At 43.5% G+C, this 24027-nt stretch overlaps 1 protein-coding gene across 3 annotated transcripts in view; it reads right to left on the reverse strand.

Annotated features, from left to right (window-relative positions):
- The window catches only part of LOC139750281 (uncharacterized), a 359881-nt gene that overhangs the window by 126820 nt on the left and 209034 nt on the right, over positions 1–24027 (reverse strand). Inside the window, exon 1 of one of the 3 annotated variants that reach the window (XM_071664874.1) lies at positions 349–1164. The exons of the other annotated variants lie outside the window; for them this stretch is intronic. The gene's annotated coding sequence lies outside the window, so the exon portion shown is untranslated. Of the gene's footprint in view, positions 1–348; positions 1165–24027 lie in introns of those variants that run through there. 3 annotated transcript variants of the gene reach the window in all.

Consider the following 24027-nt stretch of genomic DNA (forward strand, 5'->3'; position numbering starts at 1 on the left):
TGTTATCGTCGTGAGGATGAAATTATGTGGGACCCGGGTCCGTATGAGAGTGTTTTCGTTCTCAGGATCTGAGTCTGTGTGAAAGTGTTATTCCTGAGGAACCAAGTCCATGTGAAAATCCTCTCTCTGAAGACCTGGGTCTATGTGAGAGTGATACGCAGGAGAGACCGGACTCCTCTCATCATACACTCCTACGACAACAACCTAATCTGAAGCGCAGTAACTGCAGGGCTACAGTTATGATGGTCAGGATAATACTCATTAAAGTCATTAGCAGCAAAACACGAGCGGCTCGTGCTGGTACTGGTTCCCCTGGTGAGGCAAGGTCAAGGTTGTGATCCAACTCACCTGTTGTGTCTCGGGTTACCGAGATGATCCTGACGGGCGCTGGGTGGATTCCAACGCGAGATAAGGCACTGGGCTCACTACGGTATGCTTTGCAGAGGTTTCAGAACACTGTCAGGGGTATTGACTAACTTTGAAATCACTTGAAAGTCGTTGAAAAAACTCTACGTTGATCAAACTCAAGAGTCGCTTGTAATGTGTTCAGAAGACCTCCACGTCTTGTCAAGATGCGTTCATTGGCACTTGAAAGAGATCTGCTGATCGTCACAGAAACCACTGGTTGAGACTTCATGCAAAACATAGACACGATTCCTCACCAGTTCCAAGATGTGCCTTTGCGCTCACATATTCACTTTTACTTTCCTCCAGTGGTGGACTTAACAGGGAAAGTCTGATGTAAACATCGAACTTGATCAGTCCCCTGCGGAACACACGCCCTTTTTAGCACTCACACAGTTTCATGTCTCCTCCGGAGAAAAAAGTAGTCGTGCACATCTCTCAAATGACAGTATCCATAATGAAGACAAAATCACTAAGAACCAATCTGCAGCAATACAGTCCTCAGCAATCCTCCACCCTCAGTAGTCTGGTTCGATTCTTCAGCGACACAAGACATTATATACAAGAGGGGGCGGCTTTCAGCATCGCGACGCCAGTGAGGGAGAGAGAGATGTGCTGGCTGGCGGTAGGAGCGAGAGGACGGCCCTGGGGCGAACAACCACCGTGAGTGAGGAGGTGGGTGGGTGGTTGGGTGGATGTATGTGTGTGTGTGTGTGTGTGCGGCCCGGCCGATGGCGGAGCTGCAACTGACTCTGTCACGCTTCGCTCTCGCTCTCTTTATGACTGCTCTGTCGTCCAAGACACCAGCAGCACGGTGGGGCCAGGCCCTCCCTCCACCTCCACCACACGCCACCAGAGTCGTCAGGACCCTCGTGATCATGATGGACTTGCTCCACCCACTGCGACGTTCGACCTTGGTCCTCATGAACTTGAAGTCAATCAATCATTAATCTTCTCATGTTGTTCCTCACGAACTTAAGGTCAGATAAACATGATTCCTTTAACATTGTTCTTCACGATATTGTCAGATAAATGAGAGTCCTTGGACCTTAGTCCTCATGAATTTAAGGTTAGGTAAACCAGTAATTTTCATCTTATGAATCGTGATGTTAATGTCAGGTAAACTAAACTATTCTGACCTTGTTCATCATGAGCATTTTTGGGAGATGAACCAAAATATCTTGATCTTGATCATCACAATCACTGTCAGCAGATAAACTAGCGTCGTCTGACCTTAAACTCTATTAACTAAAAGGTCATATAAATTTACCTATCCTTAAAAAGTGATTTTTTCGGGTGAGTAGACTATAATGTTGATATGATGCGAATGTTCTAATTAAAAACGCTGGGAATGACAGATACAACAACTAGGATAAGAACAACAAAAATAAGAAATAATGATACTACTACCACTAATGATAATTAATGATAATGATGATAATGATAATAATGATAATAATAATAACAATAATAATAATGATAATGATAATAATAATGATATAATGATAATAATGATACTGATACCAATGATAATGATATTTCTATTACAGTAACATCGATGGTAGTAATGATACTATTAACAACGGTACAGTAGTAACATCACACAGTGAGAGTGTATGTGGTCTAAAAGCTATCCTTAATACTTGAAGGTGTTAAAGATTTTGCAGTTGGTGGATGTAGCTTACGTTGACGGCCTTAGTGACCTCAACAATTGATAGGCCTAAAGCCCAAACAACCAGCCAACCATCATGATTAATACTACTACTAATAAAATAATAATGATAATAATGATGATAGTAATAATAATAATACTAATGATAATAATAATAATAACTATTATCATTATTATTATTATTATCATTATTATTATTATTATTGTTGTTGTTGTTTTTTGTACTAATTTGCCTACGAAGCAGGTCAACGCCAGGAACAGCCTCATTTGCTCACGTCCATTCTCTAATTATCAAGTAACTCAATCCCCTTATCCTTAGCCAAGCCCCACAGACCTCTCCGTTGTTTCCTCTGACAACTTCATATGACAGCAGGTCGCCTCCTATATTTCACACCATTCCAGTTCGTTCTATCCATGCACGCCTGTCACCCTCCTGCACGTTCAGGCTCCGAATAACACAAAATCTACACTGCACCATTCCAACTCCTTTTTTGTTTCCCTTTCCCTCGTGTCGCATCTCCTAGTTAGTCTATCTTCGCTCATCCTTTCCAAAAGTCCAAACCATCTTATACACCCATTTTAACTCTCTCATTTGCACTGAGATTTCTCATACTGTCGTTCCTTTCACGTTCAACCGTCCTCACACCATCTACTGTCCTCAAGCATTTCGTTCCCAACACATCCACCCTTTTGCTCTCTTTTGTATTTACGGCCCTTGACTCTCACCCATACAGCGCCTCTGGGACTACTGTATTGTCTGATATACCCATATTTGCCCTGCAAACGGTGACCTCTTGTCCCACACCACAGATCACCTAGCACATTTACCCCCTCATCCACCATATGGTTTACTTCAGCTCCCACAGATCCAACAGCTGACACGACCACATCCACGTATCTAGAACACCCCACTTCCTCCAAGCCCTCTCCGTTTAAACTAACACTCCAACCAATCTGTCTCTCCCCCTGCTGAACCAATTAAGCTTACTTTTATTCACAGTAATTCTCAAGACCGCTCAAAAACCAGCTTCTGCAGCTTCTCGCACGAGCCTTCCACTACAGCAGTATCATCCACAAACAACAAGTGTCTCAGCTCTTAAACCCCCTCCCGCCCATCCCCAGCAGACTGTAGATCCGTCTTTCTCTCAAAGACGAGTGCATTTACCTTGTTCACCATCCCGTCCTAAAACAGATCAAACAATCATAGCAACAGTGCAAACTCTTGATGGAGAGTCACCTTCACCTAGAACCACTCACCCTCCTCCTTTCTTACTTGCACACACATCTTACTCTCTCGATGAAAACAACCTTTGACAGTATTCCTTCCTCACCAAATAATCATAGCACTTTCCATAAGGTATAAGTATCATCCCTAACATTCGCTTTGATAATGCCATATAAAAACCCATTTCTCACAGAAATTCTTCACAGCAAACATCTGGTACAAACTTCCCCAACCACTGTTGAAGCCACAGTGATCCTCCTCAGAATCCATATTTTTTAAGGTACCACTTGAAATTTCTTTACAAATCACATCATCTATACAACGTCCACCTCTCTTGCTGCTTCTCGCAGGCTGAGATGAAGACCGTCTGCAACGTTTGACATGTTAACCTCCATGCACATAACATACCACTCGTCTAACTGTCTTATATTGTCCTCTGAGAGATTCTTGGCCAACGAGGCAAAACGAGTGCAATAACTGGATGAGAATGTACAGGTACGTCAGAGTCATCCTCGAAATCATCACGGTCATTTAGGCCATGGATTACTTCTAAATTGTCCGGTAATTGTGTTAAATGTACCGATATGAACGCGGAGCGAGAGAGTCGTTACTCTGCGAGATGGATCCGATAAGAAAATCGCAGGGCATCGAGACAACGCGGGTGCTCAGCCACTCAACGAACCTCGAACTCTTAATCAGAAGATCGGGTTCGAGATGCCTCCAGACAGGTCATCCGCGACGCACGCATCACCTGAGGTGCTCATGACCATCTCCGTAGTCCAGCTGACGTGTCCTTATATCCCAGTGACCCCCAGCTTGACGTGGTGGTCCAACACATTGTGCGTCACATCCACAATTATCTTAAATGTTTGCAAGACTAGATTCTTGAAGGTGTGTGTGTGTGTGTGTGTGTGTGTGTGTGTGTGTGTGTGTTTCTGGTAGTCATTAAATCCTAAAAGAATAAAAAACCTGAAGTCAGCTGAGGGAGCTCCTTTAGCTTAGGACGTCTCAAGAAATAATGCAAGGGTTCTAACAGGGAACTGTAGGGTTTAAGCCGGGAATCTTTTCTCCGTATAGTTTCCACTTGTACTGGTTCTTGATGTATGAAACGAATTGTAAAGGACACATAAACCGGGACAGAAAGAGAGAGAGAGAGAGAGAGAGAGAGAGAGAGAGAGAGAGAGAGAGAGAGAGAGAGAGAGAGAGAGAGAGAGAGAGAGAGAGAATGACGAAGAGAGTGACAGACAAAGATAAAGAAGCGGGAATCTTTTCCTTACAAGCTGGTCGTTGCTTCCCAAATATCTCTGTCGCTGATTCCGTTTCATCCACGATGAAATAGTTACGTTACGTGCGCGTCCAGAGGGCGTCCGGTGTGGCGGAGGTCGTGCGATGTGAGGGGCAGTGTGGACTGTGAGGTATGAAGTGGGAAGATGGGAGGTTTTGGTGGGTCTTAAAACTAGGATTGAGTGGTCACGAGGTAGTTTACACTGAGGAAATATGATCGTATTTGCTGTGTGTGTGTAACAGTGCGTGTCTTCGAGGAAGCAGATCTGGACTGGGGTCTGGCAACGATAGATATAGTGGGCGTCGTACTCTGGACTTGGGTCTGGCAACGATAGATATAGTGGGCGTCGTGCATATGAGGTTCTTCGGCCGCATACCATGTATAGTACAAGTGTACTTGTTTTGATGTTCCCTTTATTGGCGAGAGTATTTCAGGGATCCAGGTTCTTGTGAACATCCTGGGTTTTGACCTCCCGTTAGACGAGACGGATCATCTTGCGGACATTCTTGGTCATGTAGTTGTTTCTGAATTCCTAAATTAATGGGATTCAGTCATTTGTGGATATCCGATTCAGATTATTTCAGACCGTTTTGCGGCTCTGAACACTGTGAAGTTACTGGGCTAGATACTATTATTTTTTTTTTCCTATCGTGCAAATGAAAGTATAAAGGTTTTGAATTTACTCAATATTTAGTATAAGTTTCTCATATCAAAAGTTTTTACACTATTCAGGGCATATCAAGAGGCATAAATGACAGATTTAATCACCGCGGTTTTAAACGAAATCATTCCTTAAATTTTACTTCCGAAGAATGTTGTTATTAGGCTACTGTCGCCTTCAGTGCCTCCTGCTGATGAAAAGACGTTCAGTTACGTCTGTGGCTTGAACTGTTCCTGTAATATTTGCCACCTCTCTCTCTTCCTCCTCTTGTTCTGTTCTCCTCCTCCTCCTCCTCCTCTAATCCTTCAGGAAACATTGAGGACGAAAAAAGATGTGTGGGACTCGGCAGATGCCGAGGCACCTGTGACGGAAATAATGGAACTCGTGTCCTGAAACATGGAAGCTGGTGAGACGTGATGTTATCTTCCTGTTTCATCTCTTATCTTTACTTGGTTGATCCATCCATTCCTAGATCACTGTTTGATAGCATCTGGTAGATACCAACCTATATGGTTTTCTCCATCATGGGGTCTAAACGGTTTAATCATAGCCAGATACACAGACTGAGCAAGTACCTGTATCTACCCAAGTTGGAGTTGATTTGTCATTTGGTTGGTGAATAGTTCACCGAAGAGTTAGCCAGCGAGTATTTGAATTCTCGAGCCCCTCTTACATGAGTTTACGTGAGATAGACTGACAACTGGAGGCCTTGATTGGCCCACGACTGGGTTGTCTTTAAAAAACAAACGCTTAATTGACAAGGAAATGTAATTTCGCTCAGTAGTTTTTTTAAGCTATCACTGACTTCCCTGCTGCGGCACATTAGCCTTCTACTGTCCCCGTTACTGCTGTCGTTTATAAAGTATATTTCTGGCTTTTTTTCTCAGAGTATACCTGAATCTGGGAAATATTTGTCTAAACGACTTTTGAAGATATTCATAGCCTTAGCAGGTAACTACGTCTAACGGTAACTTATTCCAGTGCTCAACACACCTACAGGAAAAGAGGCTTTTTCCCACGTCCGTACTACATCTTTTAGCCTTGAGTTTTATTCCATTCATCCTGGCAACTGTATTTTCTTGTATATCGAATAGACGTTCGTGATTTACTTTATCGAACTTGTTCAGAATTTTGGACACTTTGATCAAGTAGCCGCGAAGTCTACGTATTTTAAGAAAGAAGAGATCCAGTAGTTTTAGCATCTCTTCGTATGCCAGATTTATAAGGGATGGATCAATTTTGTTAAGAGTCTTTGTACTTGCTCTAATTTACCCTCATCTTTCTTATATTTCTGGGACCTAAACTGGGCTGTATATTCAAGGTGTGGTCTTACTAGAGAATCATAAAGTGTGACCATCCAATAGAAATTTATCAAATATTTTTATGGGGTGTATCAACTGTCTCCTGACCTCTTAAAACTCTTTGAGCTAAGTTATCTGGGCCGTTGGATGTGTTAGGATCTAATTGGTCCAGGTATTCAAATACTTCAGAGCTGTTTACTTCTCTAACCTTCAACTCTTCTTCGTCAGATCCTCGAAACATTTTCACTGGTTGCGGTATTATGTTTCCTCAATTGTGAATACGGAGTTAAAAGAATGATTTTGTATGGTTGCCATTCCCATGTCGACAGTAGTTAGTATCATGTTCGTTTGGTCCAATTCCTTCTTTTACTGCCTTCCTGTGTCTTACATACTTGAAGAATTCCTTAGGAGTATTATTCACTTTCAAAGATATTCTTTTTTCTTCTTCACGTTTAGTCTGTCTTATGGCCTTACTGTCTCTTTGGATTTTGATTAATTCCTGGCGATTTTCCATCGGTTCCCATTGATTAGGATGTCTTGTATATGTTTTCTTTTTGCAGATTTGTCTTTCTATTATCCCATTCATCCATGATGGTTTTTGAAATATTGCTAGTTCTCTTCGTAATTCGCGGAATATGTTTATTTCTAATCTTTAATGGCGTGTTTTAAGAATAATTCCTCATTTCCTTTACTGTGTGAACGTCAAGAAGTTTTGTCCAATTGGTACTGCGAATTTTGTGTCTAATGTTTTCAAAATTTGCTCGCCTGTAATCTGGGATCAAGAGTTTGTTGTCATCTGTTACAAAATCTAGATTCATCTCAATCTAATTAAACTGTGATCGCTGTTTGACAAACTCTCGCCTACTTCGCAAGAGTTGATTAGTTTGTGTCACTGGTGAGGACAAGATTAAGAATGTTTTTACCTCTGGTTGTTTTTTAATTAACTGTTCTAAAATAGTCTACAATCAGTTCCTTTAGTCTCGTTCCCTCTCGGTCACCTGTCAACGTGTTCCAGCTTTATGTTTGGACTGTTGAACTATCCTACTGTCATAACCTCTTCACTGTTTACTATAGTTTTCATCTTATTATATAGCGTCTTATATTTGCCTTCGTTTTGCTTAGGAGGTCTGTAAATAACGCCGAAACGTAGTTTACTTTTGAACTTGTCGGTAATGTCAAGATAAAGAGAGTCGTATGTGTGTGGTCTACTTTGTTTATCTTCATAGCATTTAGATTGTTATCAACGTGGATCATAACTCCATCACCTACCCTGTATAAGCGATCTTTCGTAAATAGTTTGTATCCGGGTATTGCTAACTCGGCGACTGTTTATTCTCAGAGTTGATTGCAATAATGTTCGGTGTTTCAGTAACTGCATAGGATATAAGTTCATCATAGGATACAAGTTCATCATAGGATATAAGTTCATCGCGTTTCGTAATGATTCCCCCGGCAATTGAGTATATCAAACTTATTTTCCTTGAAGTTGATTTCTAGACCGAATTTGCATTTAATTTCTTTTAATGTCGGTATGCGTGTCTGTGTAATCACCGTACCAGCTCTTTCACCATATACAATTGCACTGTATCTCCTCTCTCTGTTGATTTCATCATGAACGAATATTTCATGACCATGACATTCACATGTTAATATTCACGTGAGGATCTCCTCCCATGTTAAGAAATGTAGGTCACTACTAACCTATTAGTAATACACGTAACATAAAAGCAAATTATTTAACATCATCATTGTAAGACACAATATGGCCTCAAGGAGAGGAAATCTGATAAGAAGTTGAAGGTGATTTCCTTTTTTTTATATATATAATACTTGAGTGAGGGAGAAAAATGTGCAATTTATCACAATTTCCGGCCACTGAACTTATACACAGAGGCACCTGGTCATCTGCGTTGAAAAGAACATCAAGATCTATGACAATATGACCTCCTTCCGGTCGGCCTGTTTCTAAGGAGTGACCTTGTCTGTGTCTTGGCCGGGTCTTCGCCGGTCAAAGGTCACGTCAGCTCGCACAGGAGATTGAAAGAACGAGAGAAGACCTTGGAGTTACGAATATCTTTTACACGGATAATATCTTTTATCCGGACGGTCGCACACACAAAAGGGATCTTAATTCGCATATGAATTGCTGCGTTTCTATTTCGTTCCAGATTTACGAGAGAGAGAGAGAGAGAGAGAGAGAGAGAGAGAGAGAGAGAGAGAGAGAGAGAGAGAGAGAGACATAAATCTAGTTCTAATCGATTCTAAACGCCAACAACTTAAAGCACCATTCCTTACAAACATCTATGACCTTCTAACAACCACTTGCAGTAGGCCAGATGACCCCTACATTGCCCGTGGCTACACTGGAGCCACAACAACCGAGTCAACACATTGTGACCGACTCCAACCTCGACACATCCTCTCAAACACTTATCTTCCATATTTGTAAATCCCTTCCCATTTTCTCTACACTGCTTTTTGTATTTCTCTGCTTCCTTACTTCAATTTTCCCTCTTACATGTACTGGTTATCGCAATCCTATTTTCTTTCTTTAACAGAAGTTTCTATTGACAGGAGTGATTTGCGTTTTTTCATTTTCTTTGGGTGGAGGTTGTCAGCAGTACAGGCCCTCGGGCCATCATGCCTGCGTTCGTTTGCTTTGAATGCAGGAGAGGGCGCGCCTATACGTTGGAATGATTGAGCGCCTAATGCTTGTAATGGGAGTCGTCTGGGATGAGGGTCATAGCTTTCTATTCTCCTGTCTAACGTTCCAGTCATGGACAAGTGTCGTCCTCATCAAGGCCTGGATAACACTTTTTCATTTCGAGTTCTTCATAGTTAATATCTTTATATGACACACTTATTACAATATAGCTTCCTTCCCGCACATATCGCAAAGATAATAGTCTCTCTCTCTCTCTCTCTCTCTCTCTCTCTCTCTCTCTCTCTCTCTCTCTCTCTCTCTCTCTCTCTGCATGCGGTAAGAGGTATGCGAAAGGTGGCACTAAGGGCGTCTGAGAAAGGGTAGTAGGAGGTGAGATGATGAAGTCCAGAGAGAGAGATAAAAAAAAAAAAGAGAAAGGTGTATGGACAATGCCTGCGGGGAAGAAGTGCGAATGACTGGAATGTTTACAAGAGAAAGTGGCAGGGGAACGAGAGGCAGACACGAACGTTGTAAACACCCGCAAATGGGGAACGAGGTGAGAGCAACGACAAACATTAGGAAGAATAAGAAAATGTTTTGTAAGGAGGCGAACGACGTGAGGAGAAAATGAGAACAGGTGGGAGTATCAGTGAGAATTGGAGATGGAGTAGTAGTAACAGACAAAGAGGAGGTGTAGTGCTTAGCGTAACTGACCATGAGTTACGCGCGGGCCCGTCCGAGATCGGCTCACCTGGTCCTCCCCTGTGTGCGTGTGTGTGTGTGTGTGTGTGTGTGTGACTCCACATCCTCAAAGTTACATCGCGGATCAGAAGTCACCTTTGGCAAGGTTACATCACAGAGGTACTCTAGTGCATTCTCACCAAAGAGCTTATCACTCCAAAGGAGATTACATCTTTCTAATACTGCAAGCAGCGCAACCTTGAGCTTTTGGAGCATCTGAAATGAGATCTTGGGTGACACCAAGTCTTTCATGAAAACTGGTCCTGGGGTATGTATATCTTTCCATGTTGCAGGTTCCAGTCACGGACGAAAGTCCACATCAAAGCCGGGCGTTACGCGAAATAGACAAAGGATTATGAGGGGGGGGGGGGGAGTGAGAGACAATGGAAAGTAAGAATTCTAAAGGAAATGAAAGACGTCTTTTACAACGGGCGAGGTCATAGTTGATGGGAAAGAAAGGAGAAGGTAGAATTCCAAGGCTTCGAGGAGAAGGGTAAGAAACAGTTATCAAAACGGCCCACCCTCGAGTTGCCAGCAGCCACACAACAATCATGTGACGCAGCAGCTTGCCGAGTATTGCGTGGTCTAGCTAGTGATGGGGTTACACAAGCAGCCAGTTCTTGGAATCAAAATCCAAACTAGCACTTATAGAAGATGGAGAGTGAACCAACATTGCGGCGTTGGGTAAGAGGGTCAAATTTTGAATTTAGCCTGGGAGAGTTTATAAATCAGACCGCTTTCGACATCTCTGTCAAGTAAGGATGCAGAGCTAGAACCACCCCAGATGTGAGAGCAGTACTCCATACGAAGACGGATCAGTCCTTTGTATAAACGGAACAACTGTTTGCAAGAAAAATTTCGACACCTAAACGATAGATGTCAAAGCAATAGGACGATATTCGAGAGGCTAGAACGGCCACCCTTCTTAGGGATGGGATGTATCAACGCTGGCTTCCAAGAAGAAGAAAAAGTTCTGGTTTGTGAGCAGAAACAGAACAGACGAGTAAGTACATATTCTCCATTAACAATCAACCAGTCTTATTGTATATCTACTCATTTCTCTCTTTGCTTATCTATTTATCTATTCATCTATGTCTACCTGTAACTACGGACGAGGAAGCACTCGCCTCTGGTGCTGTGTGACCAACGTGGTTATGTTCATTTAACTTGTAAACAAATGTATAAGTACTGCCTTAAGGCCACTTGACTTTCCTCAATGGCCCAAGGTGGCCAACATCTCTCCTCAGACATCCTTCTCCTCATCTCGTTAACTTCCTGCTTCCTTGTGGTCACCTCTTCCTTGTTCCATGATCATATATCAAGATTTTAGAGCAGCAATGTTCTCCAGTCTTGTAAGTTTACAACACACTCCGTTTTCTTTTTAGATTAGACCATCTTAAATATCATAGCGTTTTGAATTTCCATCCAGTTCTCTTGCATGTATTTTGTTCTGGCCACAACCTATGCAACTACACCATATTTACCATCTTAAACCCACACCTGACGACAGAACCAAGGAAGTCTGAAGATTCGCTGTTGTTTAAAGTTTTTTACAAGGACATGAGGCGACCATACATGTATACATTAAGCGCCACATATCATACATCCTTCATGATATACTTATCTATCAGGGTAACAATATTCGTATGAAACGCTGAGTGTGTCGAGGTATTGCCCATCCAGTGGGAAGATACGAGACCGTGTCGAAGTCCCGCGTCACACCTGAGTGTCATGGTTTCATCATTGTATCTCCCATACATCATCATGGTCGGCGTCCGGCCACGTCATCACAGCTACTACAACACCTCACCCTCCCGCCCAATAGGCACTACAACACCTCATCCTCCCGCCCACTAGGTACTACAACACCTCATCCTCCCGCCCACTAGGTACTACAACACCATCCTCCCGCCCACTAGGTACTACAACACCTCACCCTCCCGCCCACTAGGTACTACAACACCTCATCCTCCCGCCCACTAGGTACTACAACACCTCATCCTCCCTCCCACTAGGTACTACAACACCTCACCCTCCCGCCCACTAGGTACTACAACACCTCACCCTCCCGCCCACTAGGTACTACAACACCTCACCCTCCCGCCCACTAGGTACTACAACACCTCATCCTCCCGCCCACTAGGTACTACAACACCTCATCCTCCCGCCCACTAGGTACTACAACACCTCACCCTCCCGCCCACTAGGTACTACAACACCTCATCCTCCCGCCCACTAGGTACTACAACACCTCACCCTCCCGCCCACTAGGTACTACAACACCTCACCCTCCCGCCCACTAGGTACTACAACACCTCACCCTCCCGCCCACTAGGTACTACAACACCTCACTCTCCCGCCCACTAGGTACTACAACACCTCATCCTCCCGCCCACTAGGTACTACAACACCTCACCCTCCCGCCCACTAGGTACTACAACACCACCATCCTCCCGCCCACTAGGTACTACAACACCTCACCCTCCCGCCGACTAGGTACTACAACACCTCATCCTCCCGCCCACTAGGTACTACAACACCTCACCCTCCCGCCCACTAGGTACTACAACACCTCACCCTCCCGCCCACTAGGAAATTCGTAATGGTTCACCGTCAACCTTAAAGATGAAAAATGAGAAAGATATTTTCCCTAACACTGGCAAACTTAGATCTGTTTCTTACAACGTCATACGTCATAGATTAACACAGGAGGTTCACCACATGGACGAAGTTTGAAAAAAAATACCAAAATAAGTAATAGTATTTTATTGATGAGAACTACTTCCTTCCTCTGGTCAGGATGTTGGGTGGGTGAGCAAAGTCACCCGTGTGGTCCTTCACACGTCAAGACCTGACTACGTTTCTGTATACTCCGTCATAACAACGTTCACTGACGTAAGAGCTCCTCAGGAAGTATCACATACACACACACACACACACACACACACACACACACACTGTTTTACAAGGATTTCATTTACCCATTCTTCCTTCGCTTACCATCGAATTTCATTCATCTATCCTTCCTTCCTTCCTTCGCTTCGTTTCAACGCCTGTATAGCTATAGTTACAGCTAGGGCGGTCAGTGCTCAGACATTCTAAAGGTGATGAATCAGTCTATGGCATCGTCTACATCCCACAGGGAACACGAGAGAGCCCAGCCCGGAGGTTCTCGTCCTTGCACACTGTACACGCTTGGCTAAACAAATTTCCAGATTCTGTCCTAGAGTAAATTACCTTCTTCCTCTCTAATTAAAACACTCATGACTGTAATGACAGTCAATAATCACACACACACACACACACACATATATATATATATATATATATATATATATATATATATATATATATATATATATATATATATATATATATATATGGATCAATGAAACTATGTTCAGGATGTAAACGTCCTTCTGAACAACCCCAATTCTTTTTTTTTTTTTTTAATGTTAGCTGAGACGTCACGGCCAACTGAAGCCCAGATCAAGGCCATGTCATTAACGCTATGTATACACACGACTACCCCGCCTGAGCTACGTATCCATCTTCTCGACCAATACTTAGGGATAGATGAACCATTGGGTTGTACTGTGGACCAACTACCGCAGACAGGGTTCGAACCCAGTGGCTCGCCCCTGGTCGGCCCGTGATTGCGTCACGGTGAGGAACGTTTTCCGGTGCAGCACACAGATCCGTAGGTCACGTGTATTATTCCGGATTTTGTGTCTACGTCGTAAAGTTCAAGAATAAATATATCCAGCAATGTAGATCATGTAACCGTCTCGTCATCTGAACCAATTATCCAGCACTCTGACCATGTATTCAACTCCATTACACACACACACACGTATATACGTGTGTGTGTGTGTGTGTGTGTGTGTGTGTGTGTGTGTGTGTGTGTGTAACCAGATTGTCATCTCGGGTTCTTCGTCACGCTACGTATCCGGTAGTGTCCCGTGACCACGTCACTAGTGTCTCAGCCGGAGGACACAAGTCACTCCCCCCGTATTCTTTCGTCATGCTTCTGTTTCTGTGGCGGAGTCGAACAAGATGGTGAATCGTGCCTGCAAGATTGATGTGGGACTCTGCTCTGGTGAGATATAGAAGGGTAGATAGACTGACAAGTGGATTGATAGATGGAGGATAAATAGATAGATACAGAGGGATAGATATACACATAAATAGATAGAAAGACAGACAGACAGATAGATATGATGATATATAGAGTGATAGCTAGATAGATAAATGCATAGATGGATAGATAAATAAGGACATAGATACATAGATAGCTAGCTAGCTAGCTAGATATAAAGATAGATGATACACAGATGCTGAGGAAAAACGCAACAGCATCCACTCCCTTTCTCATTATACATTTCACTTTGAGTAAATCGAGCAAGTCAAACCTTTACAAAGGGACCCATAAATTGTTGGCAAATAACAGCAAGGGATCCCACTTATCTTCAATATCCTGATCAGTTTGATAATGACTTCATCACGAATCAGTATATTCTTTTTTCCTCTCTCTCTCTCTCTCTCTCTCTCTCTCTCTCTCTCTCTCTCTCTCTCTCTCTCTCTCACACACACACAGATAGAGTTAGCTCACCACTCTTTGATCAATACCTGCTAACTTAAAACCTTAACATGCACGGACTTGGCCCAGTAATTACTCACGCGATATTTTTTCTCTTCCTTTTTTGAGAATTATTCCCACATGACGGTTCCGATGGTCAGAGGACAAGTTCTCTGGGTAATCACACACGTACAAGAAGACTTCACAATAACCACCACTGTCACCTTACTATTCTCTTTCAGTTAGTCGGGTAGTATCTGCCCTTGCTTGTGAGTGTCGGCATTCTCATCCTTTGTTTAAAACCTCGATGAGAAAATGAATAAGAAATGTTACACATTGCAGAGTATTATTCTATTAAGCTTCTGAAAGTCTGGAGGTTGTTATGACACGGTAACGTTACATAGTGGTAACGTTACGAGCCGAGGAGGTTATGACGTAGAACGGGAACCAGCAGAGTTTATGGCTTGGCTATGTCGTGAGTTCATGACATGATGGTAACGTGCACCCGAAAGAGAGAGAGAGACAGAGCAGCGGTGACAGATCTTGAGAGCTTAAAGTTACGATCGTATGTTTGAGTAAGAATGGATCTGAAACACATTTACCTCGTGAACATACGACTTAAGAGGTCTTGTATCCGACATCATAATTCACTCAGGATTTCCAACAAACTGCGCTCTGGTACGAATTTATAGCTTCTGGAGACCGCTACCAGAGCTGTTGTGATCTGCAAATAGCAGCTGATTCAACTCTCATGCGACCCCTCCGCCAGCAACGAAGATAAAAAGCAAGGAATTTGCATAATAGGCTTCATAAAACTGCAAGATCTGGAGCGAGTGTTGAAAATAAAAAGAATAATAATGATCTGCATTGGCGCGACCCAACGTCACTGGCGGTTTCGGAAACGCTACCGAGAAGCCACAACTTGCCATCAAACTCAGCAAGGAGGAACGCCAGCCAAGGAGACATACCTTTGGCTACCTGAGGCCGACGGGGAACAGAGGGAGGACGAGGGTCGGTGCATCGCCATGACAATACTGTCGTTCTCTATCCTTCTGTTTCAAGGTTTGGATGAAGTTCATTTTTTTGCCGTTGATACACGGACTGGGGGATAAGAGAATTTACGCAACTCATGAAAGTAGCGGACTTACCGAAATGTGCGACGCAAAAGAAGGAAGAGAATTACAGGTACTAAAATGAGACAGCTGAACAGACATATATACAGACACAGAATTTTGGTCGCAGCAGCCGGTCCACAGTCCATCCAGCTGTTCATCTACCCCAGAGGCTAGATGATAAAATGGGTACCTGCCATAGGCTAGGGTGAGTCTTTGTGCATACACACATTGGAGTAAAGACATGGTACATGTATGCAAGGTTAAGATACGGGCCAACACTAGTGTCACATGCTCCCCCGCGTACCACACAAATAGTCATCACAGAAAGAGGAAAACCCCGTCAAGAAGAGAAGCCACAAACGAGGAACAGTATGTAGGAAAACCACTTTAGTCACAGACATATTTCAGGAAATAGGAAACAGCCAAGCGGCAGCCGTCCTTGGTAAGACATCCGTCATTATATTATTATGTGGGTTAGCAGCGCTCTGTGGTGGCAGCCGCGGCGGGAGCGAGGAGGAGGAGGGGGAAGTGAGATACGGGACAGGTGTGTACTCTGGGTCCTTAGTGAGCAACGGGAGGGAAGTTTGGTGGCTCAGCTGCTACGACTGCGTGAGGGCGGACGTGTGGCAAATCATCGACACGTGAGGAAGGGGAGGACATACGGGAGAGTAAGAACAAGCAAGAGAGAGAGAGAGAGAGATGGAGTGAGGGAGGGAGCCACCAGACGTGGTGTGTTTAGGTTTCGTCAGTAATATTGCACGTGAGAGGAGAGTGATCAACGTGAGAGGAGAGTGATTAACGTGAGAGGAGAGTGATTATCTTTGAAGTCAGACTAATGAGGTGGTAGCGAGGGAAAGGGGGAATGACACGAGGAAGTCGTCCAGATACATGGAACGCCAGGCGAGCTGAGAAGGAACCCACAGCAAATGAGGGAGTGTGGGAGAGGCGGCACTGAAAATTATGAACGGGTCCAGAGACGACAGAACCATTACAGGAATGGGATGATAGCGGTGATGGGGCAGGACAGAACAGCAGAGAGATGAGGAAGGTGATAACACTCATGGGAGAGGGAGGGTCACTAAGTTGGAAGTTGAAAAAAAAAGATAGAGAACTCGGGTGAGGCGTGCTGGGGAGAGGGGGAGATCAGTGAGGAGCATCTCAGGGTGGGGACCAGAGGATGTGGTCTAAGACTGTGAGAGACTGGAAGGAGTAGGTAGGGAGGATCTAACACAAGGGAGGAAAGGTTAATGTCTAGGATAGAGCTTGTATGTAGGTCCGAGTTCGACGGTGGAGTTCTTAGGCGGATGATGGAGTTCTGGGACAGAGGTTGACTTTGTTAGACAGATGGTGTAGGTCTGGGTGAAGGAATTCTCAGACACAGGGTGACGTTCTGCTGCAATAAATCACCAGCTTGAGAAATGCACACAACAAGTTACGCCTGACTGTCTGTAGACGTTGTGACAAAATCCGAAAATCCTACAGTAAACGCACGATCAGTTTTCGAGAAAAAAAAGAATGTTGTTTACATGAGTCATTCGATTGTTAGTCGTGTGAACTGGGTCAGTTCCCCCTATAAACAAGCGACACAAAGAAGTGGTTGTTTGATGTAATAAACATTATTATTTCTATAAGAGTCTGTACTTCTTGCCCGGGGAAATTCATTCATAATGGCATTACAAGGTCATGTTGATCCTGCTACCATCACATATTCTCACAATTTAATAATTTGTGCGAATACGAGAATTCTCTCTTTGTCGTTCCTCCAGTTGTTGATGACGTATGGTCATGACCAAACTACCTCCATAAGTCACCTTAACCTTAGTGGTTATCATCGTCAGAGATAACACACACACACTGTACTGTCTTATCACTGCATCGTGCGAGACAAAACTATTGTCATTGTTCAAGTTTATTTTTGTTAACCTTTTTCATATTTTTGCTCTGAAAACTTATACAGTGTGATAAAAAAAAAAAGTAAATATACACGTTCAGGTCACTTAAGCTGAAGAAACACGGCACCAGAGAGGAAATACGGGTTCCTGAAGCGTGAGGAACTTAGTCAGCGCTCATAAGGTCGAAAGTCTGGCGACCATTTTTCAGGTCTTTAACCAAATCTTATTTTCGGTAATATACAACTTCTGTTTACTGGTTCATCACGCCAGCAGGTCTGCAGTGTGTTCTACGTGCAGTGGGAAGTTTGGCGTTCAGTTTTATATCAATCTTGCGATGCCTTTGATCTGCAGGCTTTGCGAGGACAGACGAATCCTCAAGAAAAAGCCAACTTCAGTTGTCCCAACACACAAGGTAGATGTTCTTCAGGTCATCTTCGACTCCAGCTTACCGAGAGAGTCGGGGAGTGAGCCATCAACGTTTGACAGCAGCGCTGTGGGTATTATGACATTCTATAGTATTCTTACCAGGGAAAACCGACCCTTCCTGGTAGTGCGACGAGATACGAAACCCTGTACACGTTTACCTTTGATGCCAATAATCATAAAGAAAATAATCGGTTTCAGGCTGTGGATGATGTCTAGGACAACGATCACGAAGTAAGGCTCATTGGCGACTCCATGATCCGAGGACAGGTGGAGGAGTCTTGCGCCAGAAACCCTTCACGCCGTAAACGTGTTAGTTTTCCAGATGCCAAGGTAGGTGATGTTGCCGACGCTGTAGACCAGGTTTGTGGTGGCACTAACGATAATATACTTGTTGTCTGTCACGCAGGTACTAATGATGGGCCGAAGGGGAGATCGTTGGAGCTGCTGATAAAATATTGCCGGCTTATTTCACGTTTTCGAAATACAACTAATAATCCTGTGAGTTCAGCAGTTCTTCCCAGGATCGGCACCGGGAACGCCTTCTTTAGTAAGCGTTCAGTCTGAATACTAGATCAGTAAACCTGTGTTTTCAGGAGCAAATTGAGTCCATAGACTTATAGCAGCAGTTGTAAATGCAGACTGGTATGCTTACGAAGGACGGACAACACAGAAATGACGCAAAGAGGTCGGAGCTGCGGGTATTTAGTCAATAAAGGCAGCCCGTGTGGAGCAGACTCACCCTCCTCCGTAAGTACCCTTCGAAACAGTTCTCAGTTTCATCTAAAAATATTTCATGTTAACGCTCAGAGTATACGAAATAAAATCCGAGTTAGAGACACCAAAGTTAGAGAGAAATTAAGATATGGTTGCCACATCCTAATCTTGGTTAGATATCCACAATAGAGACATCCTCGCCGAATACTCAGTTCCAGGATACATTCTGTTTAGTAAGGACAAGGGAAATACCGGAGGCGGTGGTGTCTTACGCTTACTTAAAGCTCATACAAATCCCGTGGTAAAAGATGTTGAAGTCATGGAGAATGTCGACTTCATTTTTTGTAGAAATTAAAGACAAACTTCGTAAGAAAGTATTAGTTTATAGGACATCCCGTACAGACAACCGAAGAAGGAAGATAGATTTTTGTTCAGTTGGCAGAAATATACAATGAACAAGATTGTATCATAGTACTCCGGAGATTTTAACATAGCGGTATCTAAAGGGCAAGAACCCCTTTCCAGTAACTAGATTTGCTTGATAGTTCCCTGATCCAATTGGTCGAGTAACCTAATCACGAAGGGAATGTATGAAATTTAGTTCCAACCAGACAAGGATCTCGTCAATGATGTTGAAGTTGGAGAAAATTTTGGTACTTCCAAAGTCACTTTCAACACCGCATGTAATGTTGGTAAACATGTCAGTCGCGAAAAAAAATACCAGATTTTAAAACATATAGATTTTAATGATATTTGCATTGTTCTCAAATGATATGGTCAATGAAATCGATATGAAAGTAGCATGTAAAAGCTTCAGCAAATCTTTCAAGCAGCAGAGAGAACATACGTGCCAACACGTGATCACCTTACCTAATAACAGACAGATATAATGGAGAAATTACAGCGTCCACCTACCAAGGTGATTCCTGGACTGAAAAGCAAATCGTACGAGAGCAGATTAAACGACTTGAATCTTTTTAGCTTAGAAAAGAGAAGGCTAAGAGATGATCTAATACAAGTATTCAAAATCATCAAAGGCTTTGATAATCCTGATCTATCAAGACTTAATTCGTTCTGTTCCACTAGCAATAGTGGATACAAACTCGAGTACAAACGTTTTATCTCGAATGAGGAAGTCCTCTTCTTTGAACGGGATTGTTAACATGTGGAACGGTTTGCCAGTTAGTTACTGAAAGCAGTACTATAGACACGTTTAAGAACAGACTTGATAAATGCTTCGCTTCAAGTCGACGACTTACATATTTGCGCCTCCTTCAGCCACAATGACACTTTGAAGGTTACTCTCTTTCAGTTATCTGTATGTCTTCTAACTTTTACCACACTAATCTGAGTGCGTCTCATATCTTCCACTATCATAAACATCCTTACAAAGACTAGTGGTCTGTTGCCGTTTGAATTCGTTTATATTCCTTTGTACTGAAACGTTTGAATATGCCTTCAGATCTTGTAACATATATTTCGTACAAATACAGATGTGTCATTAGTTCATTTTCTGTATAGTTTAATCTTAGGATATGGTTGTGGTCGGCATAAAGGTGGGATTCTTTACATGTCCATATAGCATTCAACATTCCACGTCAGCCATCTCTCCACACAAAGGGATTGTGTATAATAATCGCTCCACAACGTAAATGTTTGTACATACCACTCAACATGTCGCACATCAGTGGAGAAACCACTTATATAAACTGCTCCAAAATCACATACCAAGAGAAAATCTTCAATAATCGTATACCAGACCATAATACTTCATAACCACACTCCACAACTTACTCACTCCACAACCACATGACAAAACATGAGGTTCTTCAGCCACATACCAAAACAAATTGCACAGCCATACACCACAACATACTACCCCACAGCCACACATCACAACATACTACCCCACAGCCATACACCACAACATACTACCCCACAGCCACACATCACAACATACTACCCCACAGCCCACACCACAACATACTACCCCACAGCCACACACACCACAACATACTACCCCACAGCCACACATATCACAACATACTACCTCACAGCCACACACATCACAATATACTACCCCACAGCCACACATCACAACATACTACCCCACAGCCACACACATCACAGCATACTACACCACAGCCACACATCACAACATACTACCCCACAGCCACACACATCACATCATACTACCCTATAGCCACACATCACAACATATTACCTCACAGCCACACACATCACAACATACTACCCCACAGCCACGCATCACAATATACTACCCCACAGCCACACACATCACAACATACTACCCTACAGCCACACACATCACAACATATTACCTCACAGCCACACATCACAACATACTACCCCACAGCCACACACATCACAACATACTACCCCACAGGCACACATCACAACATACTACCTCACAGCCACACATCACAACATACTACCCCACAGCCACACACATCACAACATACTACCCCACAGGCACACATCACAACATACTACCTCACAGCCACACACACCACAACATACTACCCCACAGCCACACATCACAACATACTATCCGACAGCCACACACACCTCACGAGTTACACACGTTATTCCAAGGGTACACTGACAACCAGTGTGGTCCAAGATTGGTTCATTGTTGTGCAAGAGTTTTCCAGGCTTTTGACCACCCATCGAACTTCTGCCAGAGTTGTGGTACTACTGGATACCTAACGAACGCCTGTAAACTTCGCGGGGCTGATGGGAACCCAACAAACTTTAGAGAATCCGCAAGACCGTTCGGGAGAAATGGAAAATAGCGAGACGATTCGTCTACTCTTCTGAAAATTCCTCCCGAACGTTTCGCATGAAGAATGCGTTTACAGTCTTGATACCTGATGTGGCACTGACGCCTCCAGATGCTGGGCTGTACTGAGGTGAAGGTCAACCTACGTGGGTGTTGTAATGTGAGGTAATAAGGCTTTTCTTCCCCTTCTGCTCTTTCCCTTCGACACCCTGCGACGAACAGGTGCAGTAAGGGCTCTCATGCGGGATTCTCTCTCTCTCTCTCTCTCTCTCTCTCTCTCTCTCTCTCTCTCTCTCTCTCTCTCTCTCTCGGCATTGTAACGTGTCTCAAGACCCGAACTTAAACTTTCCCCGAGACTCTACTGACTCAGCAGATCAGATCGTTGTGATAATACACCGTCTTTTCCTCTTTTTATTACTTTAACGTCCAGTAAAGTACCGTATCATTATATACTATCATTATCATGTTAGCACTGTGTTCACTTGAGAGACATGTTGAATAATATTCTAAGACCTAGAATGACGCTGAAGTTGTGAGGGGAGGAGGTGAGGGAGGCAGACAAGGTCAGCCAGCCAGCCAGGTCAGCCAGTCTGCCAGGTCGGTCAGCCAGACAGCCAAGTCGGCCAGGCCAGCCAGCCTGGTTCGTCAGCCAACCAGTCAGCCAGGCCAACCAAGTCCGCGTGCCAGGCCAGCCAGCCAGCCAACCAGCCAGGTTGGCACTTGAAGAAAGTGATGACAGTACGACTGTCGGAGGTGGGTCGGACATGAGGCCACCTCGTGTCGTACACTCACCCACGAGTTATGACCGAGAGAGAGACTCACTACTAACTCGGGCATTATACATCCTATTCTTCAGACGTCGAACATCGAATGTTTCAGTTGGAAATGATAACATGAGGAAGATTGCTCACCTGGAGGGGAGATCTTCACTTGGCTTACAACTATACATTGTTAGTAACGACAATGTATCCTTCTCTCATCTTCCTGTAGGACCTGTACGTTTTTCTCAGTATTTTCTAGTCGAATATATATTTTCCCTCCTCACGTTCCAGTCATTACGATACACTGCCCAAATTAAGCTTTTACCATCCAGTGACTAAACTGCTAATTAAGTCTCCTTACATCTCTCTAAAGTCATCTTGAACTACTACACTATGACCTAATTTTCTCTCATATAACTAATTTCTTTCATAAAAAAGACTGACATAAAAAGTGTTTCTCGAGGAACTTCACAAGTTGCATCAGATCACTTGGATTTCTTACTGTTTAATACTACTCGTAGTCTTCTTCCGGTTGGTTAAACTTGAATCTAATTATATGAATAACAACCAGTGTCAGCAAAGGTTCCATAAGAAGCTTTGATGACGAATTTTATCGACGGGATATCGAAACTTCATACATGTGATGCGATGTTGTTTCGACCACGCGGGAAACCCTGAACAGTCCAACAAGTCACGTAAACTGCGGGTATTTTGAGCAATATCCTTTTCCCCGGACCTTCTACACTTCCTTCTCATGACTCCTTTTCTTCCCATCCTTCCACCTTCCTTTTTTACGCCTCCTTACAACCCTCCCTCCTTCCTTCCCTCCCTCTTCGCCCACCATCCCATAGCGTGAGGCCACGAGAGTCACACATGGCCACCCGATCTACCAGGTGGTCGACGATCGTCAGTCACGATAATCCCATCTACCTCCTCACTGAGGGAGGTGCCACGTTCACTGAGGGAGGTGTCTTCCCTCATCCTCACTCACCCAGCTGCAATACTCACTCATAATGATTACGGCAACCACTAATATTTTCTTCCCATTATCTATGCTCACCAGCATCTCTGGCACACCTCAGACGGAGTCGTTGCACAGACGCTGTGTTCAGTCAGTTGGTGTCAAATGTCTGTCATAGCCACCAGTGTCGAGGTCTAGTTTGGCGGGATCCGCATCGATGAAGCGAAAACCTATACTTCCCTAGTGTTGTGAGGTCGCAGCACAGCTGAGCGTGTTGACTTCTTTCAATATTTTGAGCTTTCTCAGAATTGTGTCATGCGTTAGTAAAACACGACAGTTGTGGGCTAAAGGTTCTTTACTGTATTTCCACAGATTTAAAGGTCAAACAGTTGCTTGTTATGGCGTCAACTTTCAACACATGAAAGTTTACTATGTTTTGTTATAAATTTGCACCATATTACACGCTGTAATATGTTTTGCTGCAAACTCACAGCAAAAGACACCGTGGACTTCGCTGTATTCTCACCTCATTTCAGGATGGTGACAAAGTATATGATCATGAAAGAGGCATTGAAATAAACTCATATTTGTATATTTCAATCATAAGCAACAATTACTATGAAAAACAAAAACAGGAAAACAAAATCTAAGACGAGAAACCTCAAAGAATTGTACCATTCACGATAATCACATGAACGTTTTTACGTCACTCGGGACATGATCATAAGGCGATAACATCTGAAGATCTGATATAATCTGTCTCATCCGACATTTTCCAAGTTATTACGTATGAAGATAAGAATCCTCTATTGATAGGGTGTCTGACCCTGTGACTCTAGAGT

Source organism: Panulirus ornatus, chromosome 9 (assembly GCF_036320965.1).
Source record: "Panulirus ornatus isolate Po-2019 chromosome 9, ASM3632096v1, whole genome shotgun sequence".
NCBI classification, from domain to species: domain Eukaryota; kingdom Metazoa; phylum Arthropoda; class Malacostraca; order Decapoda; family Palinuridae; genus Panulirus; species Panulirus ornatus.